Source organism: Xenopus tropicalis, chromosome 9 (genome assembly GCF_000004195.4).
Source record: "Xenopus tropicalis strain Nigerian chromosome 9, UCB_Xtro_10.0, whole genome shotgun sequence".
NCBI lineage: Eukaryota > Metazoa > Chordata > Amphibia > Anura > Pipidae > Xenopus > Xenopus tropicalis.
In genome coordinates, this window is record NC_030685.2 from 19,131,566 (window position 1) to 19,153,452 (window position 21,887).

At 43.0% G+C, this 21,887-nt stretch overlaps 1 protein-coding gene across 4 annotated transcripts in view; it reads left to right on the plus strand.

The window, feature by feature from the left end:
* Positions 1-21,887, plus strand: part of rab26 (RAB26, member RAS oncogene family) — a 130,189-nt gene that overhangs the window by 59,320 nt on the left and 48,982 nt on the right.

Genomic DNA, 21,887 nt, shown 5'->3' on the forward strand with positions numbered 1-21,887 from the left:
TGCCGCTTACATGGTGTAGTCATTCCTTTTATATAATATAAATTATATTGCTTGTTTACTGACACTTATTTTTCATCTAGAATTATTGCATCGACCAAGGACTTTTGCTGAATATTCTATATGTTAGAGGCTTGGGGGCTGGTTGTTATGGATGCTTTGTGGTATCTGGCCTTGGAATCAGCCTTTCATAGGGAATAATGTGCCTAACAAAAAGGCCTTGAGAAAAAGCTGAAAGGTTTTCATGTAAAATTGACTTGTTTGGATACAACAATGTTTTAACATCAATATGCTTGTTAACAATGTTGTGTTTATATATATTTATATATATATATATATTTTTTTTTTTTTTATTTTTATTTTTTTACTGTTTGTAAAATGTTATCTCTTATAGGATAAAGGAAGGACTCTAGTCAAGTGGTTTCTGGTATAAAAATTAATATTGTCTGTAAAAATGGCCCCTTTATTGGAGCTCCTTATAGATCCTCTCAGGTCCCTGCCTGTGTTTCAAAAGAGGGGTGGGTGTGTCCTAACGGTCCCTGCCAGAAGCACAGTAGGAGCGGGATAGCCAATCACAGCCCTACAGTCACACAGGCAAACACAGGCTTCAGTTCCCTATCAGGTCCACCTGCTGATTGGTCCCTGCCAGAAGCACAGTAGGAGCGGGATAGCCAATCACAGCCCTACAGTCACACAGGCAAACACAGGCTTCAGTTCCCTATCAGGTCCACCTGCTGATTGGTTTCTGTCCTACACTGCTGTCTTCTGCTGTGAAAGGAATGGGGGTGTTAGGCTAAAATAGGCCCAAAGAAAGTCATCAGAAAGTTACAGAAAGTCTGGCGAGTTCTGCGTGAATACAGAAATGCTTCTCTGAAAGCAACACAGAGAGATTGCTGATAAAACCGGTGCGAATGCTTTATCGGCGCGCTGATTCCCTTCCCTCGTGTGTATCTGTGTAGGGAAAGTTCCTGTCAAGTGTGGAAAATGCAATATCCGAGGGGCGACTGGGAATAGCGGGCAGGTGTGGAAGCCTTCGGCAGTGGCAATTACATGAATTACATAAATGTTCCATTGGGTTATGTGTTTAGTGAAGGGACGGCTGGCTTATTGGGGGGCTCAGTGGCTTATATACACGCTGGGCACCTGTTTCTCCTTTGCTTTTTGTTCATGTGCCAGTCAGGAGTGTCACTACCTCCATCCATCCCCCCGCACCCTTTACTCTGCCCATGTCAGCAGCATTGCTTGCGTGTGTGTTTCCATGGAAACCGCTTGCTTTCTTCGTCCTCTCGCTCTGTCTCTCTGGTTCCATGCCCCCCTATCCTTCTGTTGGTAAAAGCCTCCATGCCGAGGTTGGATAGCTTGTAAACACTGCTAATAGGCAAGGCCTGGCAGGCTTCTATGTAGGGCCACTGTATTGTGAGGGGGAAGGAGAAAGAGAAGGACAATGGGATCCGTACGGGATAATAGGAGGAATGTTGGCACCTAAGAAATAATACCAAACGGTCTATGTTCTAAAGCTTTTATTTTAAGCTCCCTAATTAATAACAACACTTTCTATGTTTGGGTTTCACGTTCAGTCTAAGAAGGTCGCTTTCATTTTGTTTCTTAAACACCAGGCCTCATATACTAAGATCCACAATTGGACAGAACTCGCCATTTGCATTCATCACAATGCAGATCCCCCCCCAAAATTCTAAAATCATTGCGCCTCCTACCCACAAATTGCAGGCACCTCTCAACACAAAGAGCTATTATAGAGGAGCATATACTGACACGAGTACCTTTGTGAATAGCACTTGGAGACACAATTTGGCTTACATGCTTCATGTACATTGTGCCTAAGTCGCAACAATAGGACTTAATAGTACTGGGTCCTAAAATGCCACTGTGTCTGCCCTGCAATAGGGTCGCTCTCCTTCCTCTCTAGCAGAGATTCTTGGGGTGCGACTGCACCACGGCTTGTCGGGGATACAGTGGAGGTATTGTGGACAGTGGCAAGGAGGATGGCGGTTGCACTTCCGGTGCAGCATTCATTCAGTAGGGTAGTTTACGCAATTTTGTGCACTGGCCTATCTGGTAAAATGGCAGCCAGAGCCAAGGCTGGTATTAGAAATTTTCTAGCAATGTAGTTGGTAGTAAATTTGCAATACTTTGTCTTTCGTCCCCAGCCCACCTTCAATCTGCCCCCAGCCTGCTTCAGATCCACCTCTAGCTCACCTCCTATCCCCTCTCCCAGCACCCTTTGTAGCCCACCCTCAAACTATTTCACTTCAATCGTGGCCCAATTACTTCATGCCCTGCCCCCATTGATGTAACTGCTCCACCCCTTACATCATGGACCCACACCCCGTTGACCTGCCCCCTGCCCAGGCCCATAAGAAGAAACCTGAAAGATGGCAACCATCGGTGGCGGTCTAATGCAATTCTTATGTCTGTTTTCTTTCTCTCATGGAGCAGTAGTTCTGTCATGCTTTCTGGCTGCCTGCCTTTATAACAGGACATACATACTGCAGGGGTCAGAGATACTAACTGTACTACATTCTGTGCATCCTTGTACAGTCTTAAGCCCAAAGAATTCATCAGATTGTTTGAAATAGGAAAGCTTAGCAAGGCAAAGGCAACAACTCTACAACTGTGTTTTTAATAGAAAGAAAATAGTATTTAACCCTTATTGGAAACAAGTATTTCAGTATGAATGTGGCTCTTTAATAATACTGGCTGCAGGGGTTAAGGACAAGGCAGCACATTTCTAGGCAAGAAAAAAAAGTCCTAGTGGATAAATCTCAATATCTCCAAATACCTGTCACCTTGCGGTGCGAGAGGAAGACATCTGTGCCACCAGGCAGATCATAAACATTTACATTGTGTAAGGGCAGGATTTATTTTCTCTGCCAGTTTGCTGCTCTGCCATATCCAGAGGCCCATTTGTCATGTGGATCTCACTCCCAGCGCTGGAATTGGAGAGGAATTGCTGGGACACAAATAGTCTGAGCCGACAAGCACTCTTTTATGTAGTTAATATATGTACTGTATATGCAGGGGAGTATTTATATATAGGCACCGGAGGGCTGCCACCCTAAAGCTGCTGCCCTAGGCACAGGCCCTTGAAAAACAACATTTGTAAAAAAAACCAAAACACAGCCAGAGGAAACCTATGCAAATCTGGCGGCGGGGCTGGGTGGGGGGGTTGAGGGGGGGTTGTAGCTATGTCACTTCCAGCAGAAGTGTGGGGCGCGTATAGGTCCGGCGCCTAGGGTGGCATCAATGGCGCCCTAGCAAAGCTGCGTCAGATAGGGGTTGAATTCCTATTGTTTTTACCTCCATATCTGACAATTCAGCCCTACTCGCCAGTGGAGGGTACGAACCAATGGTCGCAGGAAAGATTCTAATTGTAACGTGTATGGCCAGCTTTATACCAGCCGAGGGGCAGAGACTTTACAGGGCAGAGAAATTTGTGGGGGAAAGGAGGGTCTATTGGGATACCACTCTGGCTGGGCCTGTGGAATATGAGCTGGTTGGCAACCCTAGTTGGGTCACTGTTGGAGCACTTGTTCAAAATGCCATATGATTCACTGGGCACAACTCTGGTGGGTTTGTTGATGCAACGCACTGTGAAGGGTTGGGCTTATTTGTATGGGCCCACGGCTTAGCACACAGTGACGCCATTCATTAACGATATTTACCCCAAAAACCACGCTAGGGATAGGCGAATTTCTTCACCTATTCAGATTTGCAGCAAAATTTATGGTGACACCCACATTTTATCTGAACTCCTTGGCAAAAAGGTTATGAAATATCTAACAGATCAAATAAGTATTCACCCAAAATCATGTTCTAATCGCGCTCCTGTGTGCACACCCCCAGATCCCATCATTTAACATACAGCACTTTAATGTATATTTAAATATAGAAATTTGGCCCCTAGGAACAAGTCTATCGTATTCCGCCCCCGCAGAGCAGTGGACGTAGGAGAGTCTGTGTAATAAAGGACAGTAATCAAAGAGTGAGTTTTTTTTCAAACAAATCTATGATTGTGAATCACCGAGAGTGAGATATTTCTGACATATTGGTGAATCAGACCATTAAAATAGCCGAGCGGCAGCACACAGTCTTACTGGCTCCTTTCATGGCTTGCTGACTTTTAGCCAAAAGCTCTAAATATTTGTGCTAATTAACAACCAGAAAAATGATACTTATTCCAAGTGTTAGAATTTATTCCATAGAATTAATGTCATTTGCAATTAGTACTGGGATGAGAACCATTCACCTTGCAGATAATTAAGACTACCTGTGTCAACAGGTGTTTCACGCACAATTAGATAGGATCCTTCTGATTGGCTTAAAGTCCCATTCTAGGATGGAATGTTGTGTATACAAAGAATTACACATGGGGCATACACTTAGGGGCTGATTTACTAATCCACGAATCCCGAATGGGAAAAAATCGTATTGGAAATGAACATTTTGCAACTTTTTCGTATTTTTTAGCGATTTTTTCGTCGCCGGCGCAACTTTTCCGTGAATTGTCGCGACTTTTTCGTAGCTGTTACAACTTTTTCATATTGAGCAATAGTAAACGGTGGGCAAATCTTTCCGATTTTTTCACGACGGCTACGGAAAAGTCGCGACAATTCACACAAGTCGTAACGGCTACGAAAAAGTCGTGACAAAAAAAAAGTTGCGACAGCGACGAAAAAAAATCTCAAAATACCGATCATTACGAAAAAAACGCATTCGGACGCTTTCGATCCGTTCGTTGATTAGTAAATTGGCCCCTTAGTGATGCGAAAAATCCCAAAGAAATTTAAAAGTTACGTTTTATAACAACAATGAGCAAAAATATTGAGAAACTTTTTCTTGGTGGTTCCTTAAGGTTCTCTAGCAGTTTGTGGCCCTGATTGTTTATCCTGGTTGTTTATAGCTCGAGGGTTCTTTGTTTTTTAAAACTTCCTAGGTGGTTCCTAGGAAACTGGCCTGGCAGTTTGTGGCCTTTTCTATAATTAGCTTTGAGAATTTTTTGTTTCCTGAAGTTGTTCCTTTACTGTCCCCTTACAGTTTGTGGTCCTGACTGCTTCCTGAATGTTCCGAGGTGTTTCCTAACTTAACATGACCGTGGCTGTTTCCTGACTGTTTTTAGCTTTAAGGGTTCTTTTGTTTATTGGCCAGTGCTAGGTGGTCCCTTACAATTTGCTTACAATTTGTGGCCTTGACTGATCTCTGATTGTTCTTAGCTTCAAAGGATCTTGGTTTCCTGACTGTTCCTAGATGTTTAATTTACTGTTCTATGAGAGGTCATGGTCTTGACTTTTGCTTCATTGTTTCCTGCTTGGTTTCTTTAGTGTTCCTTGACTGTTTTCAGAGTGTTCTTAAAGCTTCTTTGATTCCTGGCCATTCCTGGGTGGTTACTTTAACATTCCCTTATAATTTGTGGACTTGACTGTTCTTAACTTTGAAGGTTCTTTGTTTCCTGACTGTTCCTAGATTGTTACTTTGCTGTTCTATGTCAGGTCATGGTGTTGACTTTTGACTTTTGCTTCATTGTTTTGTGCTTTTCCCTTATTGATCATGGGTTTGACTGTTTTCCAAGGGGCTCTGGCCTTGGTACTTCACTGACTGAGTCTTGTTGTTTCAACTTTATCAGGACCATTGCTGATGTCTGTCATATCTTGACTGATCCAGGCCTGACTCTTTAACTGGTCATTAGGTGTAGATACCTTAAGCATTAGGCCCCTTATTACTTGGCAGAAAGTTGAAGTTTTACTCCTAGAATCACCCAGCCACAGTAGATGAGTCCAACTGTTGCAGTAATGTTAGAAATGCTCATGAAGATGCTTGATCAGGAGTCCCCTTTTGTTTTAGGGCTTATACTCAGAAGTAGCAACATTTTACATAAAGCACTGGTTCCAACTTAATGTCAGATAAGGATGATTTATTAAAGTGAGCCTCCATGTAGCCTTTAGCCAGCATCTTGTGTTTGGCATTTATAATCATACACCCTGCACAGAACAGTAAAGCACTTATGGTGGAGATACTCAATCAATGTTTACGCAGGGATTTTTGCCATTGCAGCAAGTTGCAATGAACCATAAAAACCCGTTGGTTTTGATTATTTTTTAACCCAGTCACAGAAAACAGAAATTCCAGTAGTTTATTTTGCAAATCATTTTTATTTAGGTAATTAACCATTTATTATTGAGTTCATCAACATATTTTACTTCCAGCTGCAAACAACTCACACGACTTGTACCGACCTGTATGAGAAAAGGTTCTGGAGCAAGCAATCATAGAGAAGGTTTGTTTCCCCTTGTTTAACATAGGGTATATATAGTGAGCAGAGAGTGCAGACAGGGAAAGTAGGGGGGGCTCTGGGAATCCCACAAATATCCCACGAAGAGGAGAGGATTGTGTGAAATAACAGCTAGAGGGAAGGAGATAAAAGACAGGCAGTGTGTGCGCAAGAGGCAGGAGAGGAATAAAACCAAGTCGTTTTTATGGCTGATTTTTAATGAACCCTATCTGCAGATGCGCTATTGCTTTTATGGGATTGCAGGGGAGGGAGGCTGAAGAACTCATGGAAATAAAAGCTCTGCCACATTACCACTCTATCCATGTATTGTGGAATAGTTAGAGACTAAAAAGGCACTGAGGAGTCCAGCCATCTCTTATATAGCATTAGCATATGCTCATTAGGATTTGGAAGTGTTTAATGTTCGCATGAACACGGAAGTGAACCCCTTCCGGATCCAAATTCGGTTTGTTATTCAGCCGAATCCCTTGGGATGGATTTGGGGGTTCGGCCGAACCCGAAAAACTGGGTTCGGTGCATCCCTAAATTTAATACTACATACACTAGCAATTGTGGGGGCAATTCATCTCCGTGTTTAGTATTATTAGTGCATTCTTTCTTGGAAGAGAGGTGGAGACTCTGTGTAAGGTTGCCACCTTTTTTTTCTATTATAGTGGCCTTCGGGTCAGGGGAGCTGGCAGGGACGTCACATGGGACAGGGTAATGGGCGGAGGGGGCAGGGTAATGGGTGGAGTGGGCAGGGTAATGGGTGGAGTGGGCAGGGTAATGGGTGGAGTGGGCAGGGAAATGGGTGGAGTGGGCAGGGAAATGGGCAGTGTTGGTGGCCAAATGGGTGGAGTATAGGCAATTACTGGCAATTACACTCCAGCTCCAGCCCTAGGTGGTGTTTACTGTCTGGGCTGGTCAAATTCCGGCTGGGTGGTAACCCTAAACCTATGTAATGTCATAGAGCGACAAGGAAATATTTCAATGAATGTTTAGCTCAACTTTTCTTTTAGTTTTCATTATATTAGCAGTTTTACACTTCCACATACCAAACATTTTTGGCAAGAGCACTGCCTGCTGTTCTGAACACCTGCAGAAGATTGAGTAATGTCCCATGATGCTTCCCTGCTCGGTTCCGTTTTTCGTCTCTGCTCAGCAGGGGCTGGAATTACAAACTTACCAGCACTGTTATTGCCAATATTTTTTTAATATCTGCTGCTGGATTCCCCCTTGTAAGGACAGTCTCGCCAATGTCCCAACCAATTTTGTGCCCAGTCCGCCCATTTTCCACCCAGTCCACCCATTTCTCCTCCTACTCCCTCACCCAAAGGCTGGTATTACATCGCAAAAAAAGATGGCAACCCTAGTATTGACCAAGAGACCCCCTGATGTACAGGCAACGTCCTCCTTAGTCCTGACTGTCACCTTGAGAGGCCCTGACACTGGAATAGTATATTGTGGCCAGACTTAACAACACAGAGCACTCCTGTTGTAAATAAATGAAAAGAGCCGTGTAAAACTGCTAGCACTATTAAATGTAAAAGCTGTTCTGTGTCAGAACAGAAGATGTCATTTTGTGCAAATTCATTTTCTAGATCAGTAGAAATGATCAGGAAGCCGATAGAAGGGGGGAAGATAAACTGTTTGCATTCAGGATTTATCAGTAGCAGAACAAAATCCTATTTTCAGCATTTCATATTTACATTGAAATCATAAGTGATTCAGTCCCTCAGTCATGGAATTCTACCTCCTGCTTTTTTTTAATGACCTATCCAGCGAGCCTGCGTGCCAGGGCCCCGTGTGGAACAGCATAGATCCCCTTTGCTTTCTGACACATCCAGGAGAAGAACCCATGATGAATTGCAGATTGCATTGGGCAGCGGAAAGAGATCCGTTATTTATTTGTATCTTTTGCAGTGAGAGGAGGAATAAATCTTTATACTTTCTCCTCTGGGTGACAGACATTTCATTATTTATTTTTACCGGTGGGTCCGGTACAGTCATAGAAGTAAAGTAGTGGCATATTTTTGACTCTGCCTGTGTTGGTTTATTGATTTAATTAGACTACTGGCCCCTGGAGCACTATATTTATTCTTCTCCTAAACTTTGGGCAATAGTGTATAATCAGTCAGTACCTACTACTGGGCCCTCTACTTCTGGAACCCAGCAGCTGCTTTAAATACAGTGGTTTAAAATGGTTTCCACCTTTAAAGAAGAAGAAAAGGTAAAAACTAAGTAAGCTTTATCAGAAAGGTCTATGTAAATACAGTCCTCTGTCAAAAGATTTGTTGTATCTGTTTTCCTGTGCCAGAGACACGCAGCTCTCTCCTCTCTCCCCTCTCCTGCTCCCCCCTCCCTCAAGAATGCTAAGAACACCCTCCCCCCTTAGGAATGTGGATCTGAGCCAATCAACAGGAAGCTTCCTCATAGTCTTACAAACTGAGCATGTACACGGGTCTTGGCGCAGGAGTGAGGCATTATGGGAACTTTCTTTACACAGCTCAGTGGGTTTTTTTCCTATGAGGCTTCTGATCATCTGAATGGGAGAAATATGGGGAGACTTAAGGGCACTATTGAGAGAACTGAAGGTATGCCTGCAGCTTGAGATTAACTCTTTATTAGCCTTTCCTTCTCCTTTAAAAAAATAAATAAATAATGGTGGGATGGAAAGGAATTGAGGGAGCATGGGCTTGGATTGAGTTAAAAATGGTAGTGTTCTTACTGATCAACTTACCTGTGCCTTCAACAGAAGTAGGTGGCTACAGATGACTCAGGCCCACACCAGCAGAAATGGCCACTGACCTACATGGTGCCACTTGTTTGATTAGGGTAGGTGTCATTCTTTAGAATTGTTTCTCCTCCTTTCCCTACTGAGGAGAAAGAAAGATTTTCTTCTGGGCTGACAGGAGGTGCTCTTAATCATTTCACAAAGCAGATGGCAGAAGGAGAACATCATTAGCTCCTGAGTGGAAACTTGTGGGTCTGCCAAATGGCTACACAGACCAATATGGAGAAGAATGGTGGTGAAGGAGCACACAAGCTCCATAGATAGTTAATTTTATCCTTCCCTTCTTGATTAACTAGAATACCTTGGAGCTAGTTGTCTCCATAGACTTTTTGGGGTAGGGGCTTATGGGACAGGAAGCAGAGTTTTCTTGCCCGACATTTTGTAGCTTTATGGGTGGGATCAATATGCTCCCCTTCATCAACTTGAATAGAAAGTGCCTAAAAGCACCAGGTACAGTTTTCAAGCCGTTTTACTCAAAAATGCAGTGTCCAGGATGCCAAACGTGCTTTCAGGAGTTTTAAACCAAACCCTTTTAAACTCCTGAACCGTATCATCAACACACCACAATACAGCCCCATTCCCCATAACTCACAATAACATTCAGATTGACGGCCTCCATCTCTCACCACTTGACTTCCTCTCCCACGTTCTCTGTTTGAAATCGTCTTCCAAGAGCATGTAGAATTGATGGCAGTGATAGATTGTCCTTCATTGTGCATGCTAGGGAGGTGGAAAGCATATTAAGCAACCGTCAACCTCACTACTCTGCCTGTTATCAACCTTATCAATCCTTTGTGGTGTTGTTTGGGAGGGGTTGAGGCCTCCGCAGGGGACCCAGGTTGTGTAAATGAGTTTGTCCTAACATTCAGTCTGAAATTGTAGAACAAACCCCTAAAATACTAATCGGAGGATGTTCTGAACCAATCGTACGAAAGTGACTCCCATTGTAGGTCCCACAAAGATATTGTCAGATGCACAATAAATGCACACATTTTATAGTTATCCAGGCAAAATTCTCTAATCTGCCTGACTGACTAAACGACTGATCGCCATGGTACGAAAATTATCCATAGGTAGTTAATTTTATCCATCCCTTCTTGATTAACTGGAATACCTTGGAGCTGGTTGTCTCCATAGACTTTTTGGGGTAGGGGCTTATGGGACAGGTAGCAGAGTTTTCTTGCCTGACATTTTGTAGCTTTATGGGTGGGATCAATATGCTCCCCTTCATCAACTTGAATAGAAAGCGCCTAAAAGCACCAGGTGCAGTTTTCAAGCCGTTTTACTAAAAAATGCAGCGTCCAGGATGCCAAATGGCACATTGTGCTTTCAGGAGTTTTAAACCAAACCCTTTTAAACTCCAATGATTTTGTCCTCCTTCAGAGCCCTCATACGGTCCAAAAAATGTACGAAACTAGGCTTTGTATAATTTTATGGATACGTGTATGACCAGCTTTATTCATGTAGTGACAATGCTGCAAATTGCCCCTTAAGCAATCTAGAAATCTTACTGTCAGCTGGGATGGTTGCTCTGCAGGGCCACTTTTCCCCCAAGCAAACAAAATAAAGCATTATAATTATAATGAGGGCGAGAATATATAAGTAAAGTGATAGTGTCCCTTTAATAATGGCTACAAAGAAAACTCGCAAACACTGTGTATTAATTGAGATCTCGTTTCCAGTATTCCAGGATCAGCTTTCATGGAGATAATTTCCCTATGACTGCCTGTAGTAATTCTAGTTCCTGCTCAATTAATCTCAGTTAAGTCTCTGTTCTGTACAGCTGGCCAGCTCCTGCCAATGCAGGGGAGCCAATTATACTCTTATTTCAGACCATTCTTGTAGTAGTAGTGAAATTAGTTCACACAGTAATGTTTAATGATCCTTGTGTGCTTCAGTACTGATACAGTGAGTCATTGCTCCCAAGAGCTTGCTTTTGAGATTCCAGTATCAAAATCCCGAGCAGTGCCGGTAGCCAGGGATCCCTTGCAAGAAAGACGTTCTTATGACACTTGAGAGGCCAATGAAGACACCCACCTAAACCAAGGACAATAATTTTACTACTTTTATACAGTTGAAGTGCAGTTTGTACTTCACCAATATTATAGCATGCATTTTTAGCTTTGATGCGTGAAGGTTAAATATACTGACAAACTGAGGTCTATGCTTTCTCATTACATTAAAATAGTGGTACTTCCTTGGCTCAATAGTCCTTTTACATATATTATCTAGAGAAAACTGCTGTCTCCTGATCATCAGGTGTCTGATTTCCCTTCTGACCCCTGGCACTGTCTGCGCTCCCTGTCTGAAGCTGAAGGACTTAGGACACAGGAAAGAATGCATTGGCATCAAGTGCTTCTGTACATATGCGTGCCATTGATTCGTTTACCTGATGCTTATCATCCAGACAGATCAATGACATCCAAATTAGTATGGAAAGGAAGAAGCGGGTGCAGAAGCTCCTGCCTGTGCCCACCGGCACTCCTTTACTTGCTCATCTGAATGCCACCCCCTTCCTACACTTTATGAATACAACACTGTCAAACACAGGAACCACTGTATTCACTGGGGGACGGGGTTGGACCACAGGTCTCCAACTTGGAGCACAACCCCGAGGCATCAGGTCTTGGTGATATTACTTGTGCACCACTGGTGTTAGGTGAAGATTTATACGTTTGACCAAGTCATGGACCTGCAAATCTTCACAAAGTTTTCCTACTTTTAGATGGTATGGCCTACATCAGAGATCCCCAACCTTTTATACACGTTCAAAAGGAAAAAGTTTTGGAGAGCAACACTCGTGAAGACAGTTCCTGGAGGTGCCAATGAGAGCCACAATTGGCTATTTGATAACCCCTATGTTGACTGGCAGCCCACGGAAACTCTCTTTGGCAATTCCACTAGGTTTTTATGCTATCAAAACTTGCCTCCTTACCCGAAATTCAAAAATAAGCACCTGCTTTGAGGCCACTGTGAGCAAAATCCAAAGGGTTGGGGAGCAACATGTTACTCACGAGCCACTGGTTGGGGATCACTGATCTACATCCTGACAATCAGTGTGGGGGTATTTCTGAAGACATAAAATGCAGACCAGTTGCATGGCCCAAGGTGGGTGGTACAGAATCTTCCACCCTGACCAATTAATGTCTGAATGAGGCTCAATCAGATCTCCATTGGAAAGGCATTGCTTTGGATCCAACCAAAGACCATAAGGCTCTTAACAGTGAGTGACTGAGTTGGCAGTCCATGTATGCTTATATAAGGGCACAATTAGAGTTTTTAATGTCGATATTATTTAGTTATAATGCACACAAATACAACTGATTTGAAGCTTTCTTATTAATAGGGAAATTCACCCTGTGTGCCAATCTAAAATATACTCTCCAACTTCTTTGTCAACATAATCTAAAAAATCGCGTTCTGCCATGGCAACGACAACTTTGTAACTTGGGAATAGTCATGACAGTGAAAAGCTGAGAAATAATTCTTCCTCTGCACTTTTATCAGATTATTCCGAAGTTCAATACTTTTCTCCGAGCTCATCTCTCGCTCCGTCTTATTGCCCCGTTGGTTGATTGAATTCCAGATCATCTTGTCCTTGTATTATAAGCATTGTTGGGAGGTCTCCACGTCTCATCACCGGCTTCAGTATCTGCAATAGACGCTTGCGGGGGGAGGTTTGTGTACTTTATCCCCACTCGGGTCTCTAGGACAGGGGGAGTCGCTTGTGTTTCCCAGGATGTAATTATGTCTGGGGGGTGGGGGTTTGGGTAAGAATGAGGAAGAGGAGGGTGGCTGTCCCAAGAGATAAATCTAATCTGAGGCTCGGTAATGACAGAGGAAATGGGAAAATCTTGTTGCTCAGACAATGCAAGGCCGGACGCTATAAACTAGTGGTGGAATTACAGCAGGACCATGCTCTGAAATCTCATTAGCGCTCGCGAGGAGAATACTGATAGGAACCAATCTGGCGCTTTTATCCGTCGACTGAAAGGAAACCGATCATGTTAAGGCAAAGGTGTCAGTCATTAAGGTTTCACTGACTGCCTGCTTTATAGACTCCCATTCTTCATAGACCTACAGTGCATCATTTATCAAGATAGCGGAAACATTTACAAATATGCAGATAGGATTGCCGCTATGTTCCTATTTAAAATGTCGCCCGATTAAAGAAAATTTCATTAAAAGCAATTTTTCAATATACAATAATTACTCGATGGCTTTATAAGGGAACAGCTTCCATTTATATAACTTAGGCTCCCTTCAGAAGCTTCCCATGACCCCCAGAACAGCCCCGTACCTCCTGATTAAAGGCAAAGTAGAGCAGTTGAAATGCTAGTTTTTTAAAAAAAATTCAGAAAGGGGTTAGACCATAAGAGGGAGTGGTGGTGGTGGTGTTAAAGGGGCGGGGCAGTGATGTAATGGGCAGATCAGACTGAAATTGGGGGTAGGATGTGCTGAAAGAGGTTTGGGGTATAAAGGCTTGGAAAAAACAGGGGAGACTGGCTGGAGGGGGAGCAACATTGAATTACCAGCAAGTGCATTGTAAATTTGATAAAATATTGGATTGGTGGCAACCCCAGTGAGGATGGAAGCTTCCATATCTGGCTGCTTGACTTTTTCCTCTCTCTTGCCCTTTAGTGGTGAGCTCCAACTAGTAGCATTCACAATTGAAGCTGATCTGGTCCGGAACCTCAAGCGCTTCTAGGTGCTAAAGAACCAGCAAGGGAAACCCAAGTGGCCTCTCCTGGAGGTTGCAAACCTTATTTTCCTCCCCTACCTTTTATCATATTGCAGGTTGTGTATGTGCTGTGATTGAGAAAACCAGAATGATGCCAAAATATTATACTATATCTTTGTTGGGACCATAGAAAAACCCTTTATAATAATATCCCAATAATTTTCCAGTGTAACAACAGGACAGCCCAACTGAGATGCCCTGACCCAGATGTGGCCCTCAGATAGATTTTGATGGCCCTTAGCTATTCCAAGACCATCTGCTTTCTTTGTATGACATAGTTGTTGGGAAGCGTCGGCTGAGAGCTTGAGATACTTGGCTCCAAGCAATGCAACCACAGTTCCGGGAAAGCTTGTATGTTCAGAAATCCTAAAATTCAATGCGGAATGCTAATCTCTGGCGTGTTTGTAGCCTTGTGTGATTGCCGCATTCTGTTAGAATCAAAGGAACACTATATAGAGATGTAGGCAGGTTAGGCCTGCAGGATACACTCGCTGTATAGTGCGCCCTACATAAGCAATTGGAAGTGCAATTAATGTATACGGGTGGCGCCGGATCTATAGTTTCCTAGAAACCAAGCATTGGGGCAACTCACTAATTAAGCTAAATGCACCTTTTGGAAGGTAGACTTATTTATTGGAGAATAATGTCAGACCCAATTTACTATGTGAGATGATAACAAAAACAGTGGCCATTGAGTGGCAGAAAGGAACAATTGATTCCGTATACAATTAGACAATCCGATAATTACATTCTGCGCCCGGGATGGTCGGGACTATCTCCCATGTACAGTGAGAAAACCAAATGAATCAGTGATGGAAAGGCCATTGCAATGAATTGAAACGATACGTTACTCTCAGCCGCGTCGGCTGGCAAGTGTAATAACAGTCCCTTGTATGGATGCCTGCACACCCCAGTGCCTTTCATTATCACTCCCCCCCCCCCCGTGCCTGATTGCAGCATGCTCCATGGGCTACCCATTTAAATGCGCAATAACGGAGGAGTGAGAATTTTGCGAGGTCCTCTGTGAAGTAGTTCATAATGGCTGGAGGGCCTCGCTTTTCAAATAGATTTATTTAAATATATTCATTCCTTCTCTGAGCTGTCTGGGGGAAGTCATTGCTTCTTCACTACTTCATTTTGCTAATTAGCTGTGCAGAGCAGCCACATACGACAGATATTGTACATGACTTAGAACATATAGTGGGCCTATTCTTCACTATTCTGTATGCAAGAGGTTAAAGCTTTATCAGAAAGGTCTATGTAAATACAGCCATAAGCACAGTAATGCTGCACTGAGTCCTCTATCAAAAGAAACACAGGATAACTTGTCTCTTTTTTTGTAAATATGATGTTCCAGTGTCTGACTTCCTCTCTCAGAAACATCTTTAATTCCTGGGGCCAGAGTCTGCACAGTTCTCTCCTCTCTCCTGCCCCCCTCCCACCAGAATGCTAAGAACTCCCTCCCCCCTCCCTTTGGAATGTGTGATCTCAGCTATAACGGCTAGAGCAGGAGCAGGAAGGAAGCTACTTAAAATGGCAGCAGAATAAATATTTTGTTCCAGGTGGCACTAATGTGGCAAATCTATTGGCAGAAAAATGCCAGAATGACTTTCCTTCTCCTTTAATAAAGCCTTCAAGCAATCTGGGAGCCATATTGCCCTACTATAAATTCTATGCCCCGCTCTTGCTACCATGAGCTGCTACTTGATATGGCCCTCACCATACGTGGAGCTTTGCGCAGACCTCTAGTCACACCCCTAAAGTCAAAAGGTTCCTATACACTTTCCTAACACAGGGCTGTCCAGTTGGAGACCCATGGAGCACATGTGTCCCTCCATGAGGCCCTTGGGCCTCCAGTTGGACAACCCTGTTGTTGAAAGGCTGTAGGATTGTTTTGTTGTTATAACCGAAAGCTCCACATGGGGTTAACCCTTTAAGTGCCAGCCGAATTCGTCATTTCGGTTCCCCCCAGTGCCAGACGTTTTTTAAGCATTTTGTACTCATTCGCTTTAACAATGTTTTTTGGTAGGAAAACCTCCATGAAACTAGGGAAATTATATATCGTTTTTTTCGTCACTAATTGGGCTTCGACATACATACCAAATTTTATAACTTTTCTGGAGATATGATGTGTATTTTGGGTGAATTATGTAAAAAAAAAATAAAATTATGAAAAATTTCTGTATATTTTGAGTTTTTTTTCCATAGAAAAGTTAATTTTACAAACTTTTTTTTGTTGTTTGTAAAAGCCCTGATACTCCCAAGTCCAACGATACCAAATATGTGGTGGTACCCCACAGTTCCTGTCCAGAAGTAACCCCCAAACTAAAGCAATACTTAGTACAATATCACACCAGAACAAAGCGGAAAAGCGCTTGTAACAGTTGATGCAGCATAACTTATATGTAAATCTAAAATATCCCCTCATGTTTGGTATCTTTAGAAACTACAGACCTTCAGGTTTCTAGGTGCAATGTAGTTTTCACTAAAAAGCCAAATACCTTTTGTCAGTGCATTGTGAAATTTGGAAGTTTTTTTGACATTTTTTTTTTTTTCTAAAACGTAAACTTGGACGCATGATCAAATGTGGATTTGACAAAAAAAAATCTCATAAAAATTTTCTAACAAAGGCAAATTTGAAAGACAAATTTCTACTGAATAAAATGATGCCCCATATGTATGGGTGCACATAAAGACATGGGCACCAAACACTCCAAAGCAGGGGCAATGCACAAGGGCAATTACAGCTAAAAATGTGGGTGCTGTGCTCTATGTGCACTACCTGCAGTTTTTCAGTGTTAACCCCCCCTACTTGTGAAATAACCCCCACAAACTATATATTTCTGAAAAGTGCACACCTTCAGCTATTCAGAGACACCACTCTTCTCTTTCTACATAGAAAATTGTGGCCGCAGTCCCTTGCAGAAGTCAGCGCTTTGGTCAGAAATCGAGGAAAAAACTGATAAAAAACCTAGATTTCTCCCCAAAATCTCCATGGCAACTACCAAAAACTTACTAAACATCAATCTGCAAGTTCCCCTGAATAAAACAATACCCCATATGTATGGGTGCACATAAAGACGTGGCCACCAAATGCCCCAAAACAGGGGCAATGCATAAGGGCAATTTCAGTTGATATTTTGGGGGCTGCGCTCTATGTGCACTTCCTGCAGTTTTTCAGTGTTAACCCCCCCTACCTGTAAAATAACCCCCACAAACTATATATTTCTGAAAAGTGTACACCTTCAGCTATTCAGAGACACCACTCTCCTCTTTCTACATGGAAAATTGTGGCCGCAGTCCCTTGCAGAAGTCAGCGCATTGGTCAGAAATCAAGGAAAAACCAGATACAAACCTAGATTTCTCCCCAAAATCTCCATGGCAACTACCAAAAACTTACTAAACATCAATCTGCAAGTTCCCCTGAATAAAACGATACCCCATATGTATGGGTGCACATAAAGACGTGGCCACCAAATGCCCCAAAACAGGGGCAATGCATAAGGGCAATTTCAGTTGAAATTTTGGGGGCTGCGCTCTATGTGCACTTCCTGCAGTTTTTCAGTGTTAACCCCCCCTACCTGTAAAATAACCCCCACAAACTATATATTTCTGAAAAGTGCACACCTTCAGCTATTCAGAGACACCACTCTCCTCTTTCTACATGGAAAATTGTGGCCGCAGTCCCTTGCAGAAGTCAGCGCATTGGTCAGAAATCAAGGAAAAAACAGACACAAACCTAGATTTCTCCCCAAAATCTCCATGGCAACTACCAAAAACTTACTAAACATCAATCTGCAAGTTCCCCTGAATAAAACGATACCCCATATGTATGGGTACACATAAAGACGTGGCCACCAAATGCCCCAAAACAGGGGCAATGCATAAGGGCAATTTCAGTTGAAATTTTGGGGGCTGCGCTCTATGTGCACTTCCTGCAGTTTTTCAGTGTTAACCCCCCCTACCTGTAAAATAACCCCCGCAAACTATATATTTCCAAAAAGTGCACACCTTCAGCTATTCAGAGACACCACTCTTCTCTTTCTACATGGAAAATTGTGGCCACAGTCCCTTGCAGAAGTCAGCGCATTGGTCAGAAATCAAGGAAAAACCAGATACAAACCTAGATTTCTCCCCAAAATCTCCATGGCAACTACCAAAAACTTACTAAACATCAATCTGCAAGTTCCCCTGAATAAAACGATACCCCATATGTATGGGTACACATAAAGACGTGGCCACCAAATGCCCCCAAACAGGGGCAATGCATAAGGGGGGGCTGTGCTCTACCTGCAGTTATTTAGTCTAAACACCCCCATACCTGTGAAATAACCCCCACAAACTATATATTTCCAAAAAGTGCACACCTTCAGCTATTCAGAGACACCACTCTTCTCTTTCTACATGGAAAATTGTGGCCACAGTCCCTTGCAGAAGTCAGCGCTTTGGTCAGAAATCAAGGAAAAACCAGATACAAACCTAGATTTCTCCCCAAAATCTCCATGGCAACTACCAAAAACTTACTAACCATTAATCTGCAAGTTCCCCTGAATAAAACGATACCCCATATGTATGGGTGCACATAAAGACGTGGCCACCAAATGCCCCAAAACAGGGGCAATGCATAAGGGCAATTTCAGTTGAAATTTTGGGGGCTGCGCTCTATGTGCACTACCTGCAGTTTTTCAGTGTTAACCCCCCCTACCTGTGAAATAACCCCCACAATCTATATATTTACGAAAAGTGCACACCTTCAGCTATTCAGAGACACCACTCTTCTCTTTCTACATGGAAAATTGTGGCCGCAGTCCCTTGCAGAAGTCAGCGCTTTGGTCAGAAATCAAGGAAAAACCAGATACAAACCTAGATTTTGGTCAGAAATCAAGGAAAAACCAGATAAAAAACCTAGATTTCTCCCCAAAATCTCCATGGCAACTACCAAAAACTTACTAAACCTCAATTTGCAAGTTCCCCTGAATAAAACGATACCCCATATGTATGGGTGCACATAAAGACGTGGCCACCAAATGCCCCCTAACAGGGGCAATGCATAACGGGGGGCTTTGCTCTACCTGCAGTTATTTAGTCTAAACACCCCCATACCTGTGAAATAACCCCCGCAAACTATATATTTCCAAAAAGTGCACACCTTCAGCTATTCAGAGACACCACTCTTCTCTTTCTACATGGAAAATTGTGGCCGCAGTCCCTTGCAGAAGTCAGCGCTTTGGTCAGAAATCAAGGAAAAACCAGATACAAACCTAGATTTTGGTCAGAAATCAAGGAAAAACCAGATAAAAAAACCTAGATTTCTCCCCAAAATCTCCATGGCAACTACCAAAAACTTACTAAACCTCAATTTGCAAGTTCCCCTGAATAAAACGATACCCCATATGTATGGGTGCACATAAAGACGTGGCCACCAAATGCCCCCAAACAGGGGCAATGCATAAGGGGGGGCTTTGCTCTACCTGCAGTTTTTCAGTGTTAACCCCCCCTACCTGTGAAATAACCCCCACAATCATATATTTACGAAAAGTGCACACCTTCAGCTATTCAGAGACACCACTCTTCTCTTTCTACATGGAAAATTGTGGCCGCAGTCCCTTTCAGAAGTCAGCGCATTGGTCAGAAATCAAGGAAAAACCAGATAAAAAACCTAGATTTCTCCCCAAAATCTCCATGGCAACTACCAAAAACTTACTAAACCTCAATTTGCAAGTTCCCCTGAATAAAACGATACCCCATATGTATGGGTGCACATAAAGACGTGGCCACCAAATGCCCCAAAACAGGGGCAATGCATAAGGGCAATTTCAGTTGAAATTTTGGGGGCTGCGCTCTATGTGCACTACCTGCAGTTTTTCAGTGTTAACCCCCCCTACCTGTGAAATAACCCCCACAATCTATATATTTACGAAAAGTGCACACCTTTAGCTATTCAGAGACACCACTCTTCTCTTTCTACATGGAAAATTGTGGCCGCAGTCCCTTGCAGAAGTCAGCGCTTTGGTCAGAAATCAAGGAAAAACCAGATACAAACCTAGATTTTGGTCAGAAATCAAGGAAAAACCAGATAAAAAACCTAGATTTCTCCCCAAAATCTCCATGGCAACTACCAAAAACTTACTAAACCTCAATTTGCAAGTTCCCCTGAATAAAACGATACCCCATATGTATGGGTGCACATAAAGACGTGGCCACCAAATGCCCCCTAACAGGGGCAATGCATAACGGGGGGCTTTGCTCTACCTGCAGTTATTTAGTCTAAACACCCCCATACCTGTGAAATAACCCCCGCAAACTATATATTTCCAAAAAGTGCACACCTTCAGCTATTCAGAGACACCACTCTTCTCTTTCTACATGGAAAATTGTGGCCGCAGTCCCTTGCAGAAGTCACGCTTTGGTCAGAAATCAAGGAAAAACCAGATACAAACCTAGATTTCTCCCCAAAATCTCCATGGCAACTACCAAAAACTTACTAACCATAAATCTGCAAGTTCCCCTGAATAAAACGATACCCCATATGCACATAAGTACATGGCCGCCAAACCTGAAAATGCATAATATTGGGGCTGCACTCTATGCACCCCTTTTTTTTTTTGCCTGCACCCGAATGAATGGAATACGCTCGGGTGCAGGCACATGTAGCCGATATACGCATGAAAACGCGTGAGAATGCAAAGTCTCGCGTTTTCATGCGTATATCGGCTACATGTGCCTGCACCCGAGCGTATTCCATTCATTCGGGTGCAGGCACAAGTAGCAGGCGTAGGGCTGAATTTTCGGCAAGCGTTTTTCCACTTGCTGAAAAAATCAGCCCTACGCCATGTGTGGCATCAGCCTAACCCTTGGCAATAGAAACTACCAGAACAATCTTAGCACCTCTGGACCTTTCTAGAACAACTGAAATCAAATGAAGTTAAAATGGAATAAAACCACTAAAAGCAATCAAAGAACAATAATTGCAATGAAATCGGTGATCAGAGCCCTGGATCCACCAATGTCACTGCAAAAGCAACCTTTTTGGGGCACTAAATACACAATAAAGAACAATGCAAAGATAAAACACCATAAAATCAGTAAATTCAAATAAAAACCGCTCAAACCAACAGAAGAACAATTATTGCAATGAAATCGGTGGTCAGAGCCCTGGATCCACCAACGTCACTGCAAATTCAGCACCCAATAGCAATACAAAAGTTATAGTGCAATAGAATAATTCAAAAACAGAAATCAATTATGAAAATGCAAAAAAAACACTAAAATGCAACCAAATAAATCAGATAATTATAGAGCAAGATCAGAAATAAAGTTTTAGTAAAAAAAAAAGACTGCCAGAGAAAGCAAAGAAAGAAAGAAAAGAAAAGAAAGAAAGAAAAAAAAAAAAAAAAAAAAAAAAAGTGTAAGTGTGTGTGTAAGTGTCTGTGTGTGCTTGGGAAAGTTGTAAATAAGTGTGTATGTGTACAAAAGTGTAATAATGACAAAGATAGAAGAAGAAATGGAAAAAAAAAAAAATTTTAGACAGTTGAGATAGAAATAAGCAAAATAAACAGTGGTTAGAGAGTTGTAGTTCAGCTTACACAATGCAGGCAGGCGATCAGGGCGACCAATCTGGCAAGAAGGCAGCAGGAAGGCAGCAGGGGGGCTCCAGCAGTCTCACGTGGCAGCAGAGTGAAGAGGCGACGGCGGGGGCGGCGACAATTAAAGGGACAGCAGTGGACACGTCATCAATGCGTGTCCACTGCTGTCATTGGCTGAGGACCCGGATCGGCGGCGCTGGGGGACCCGGATCGGTAAGTATGACCTCTTATGCTCGTTGCCTAGGGGGTTGTGCAGGCTTTACAAGCGCTGCGCTGCTTTAAAAGCGAGCGCAGCGCTTGTAAACCCGTTAGTGCTGTAGGACGTAGATTCTACGTTCTATGGCACTTTGGTCCCTTGGTACCTAGGACGTAGAATCTACGTCCTATGGCACTAAAAAGGTTAAGGCCACTCAGAGCAGCTGTTCAAGTAGGAAGACTAGGGCATAGAATTTCCAGTAGAACACAATGGTGAGAGTAGGTCAA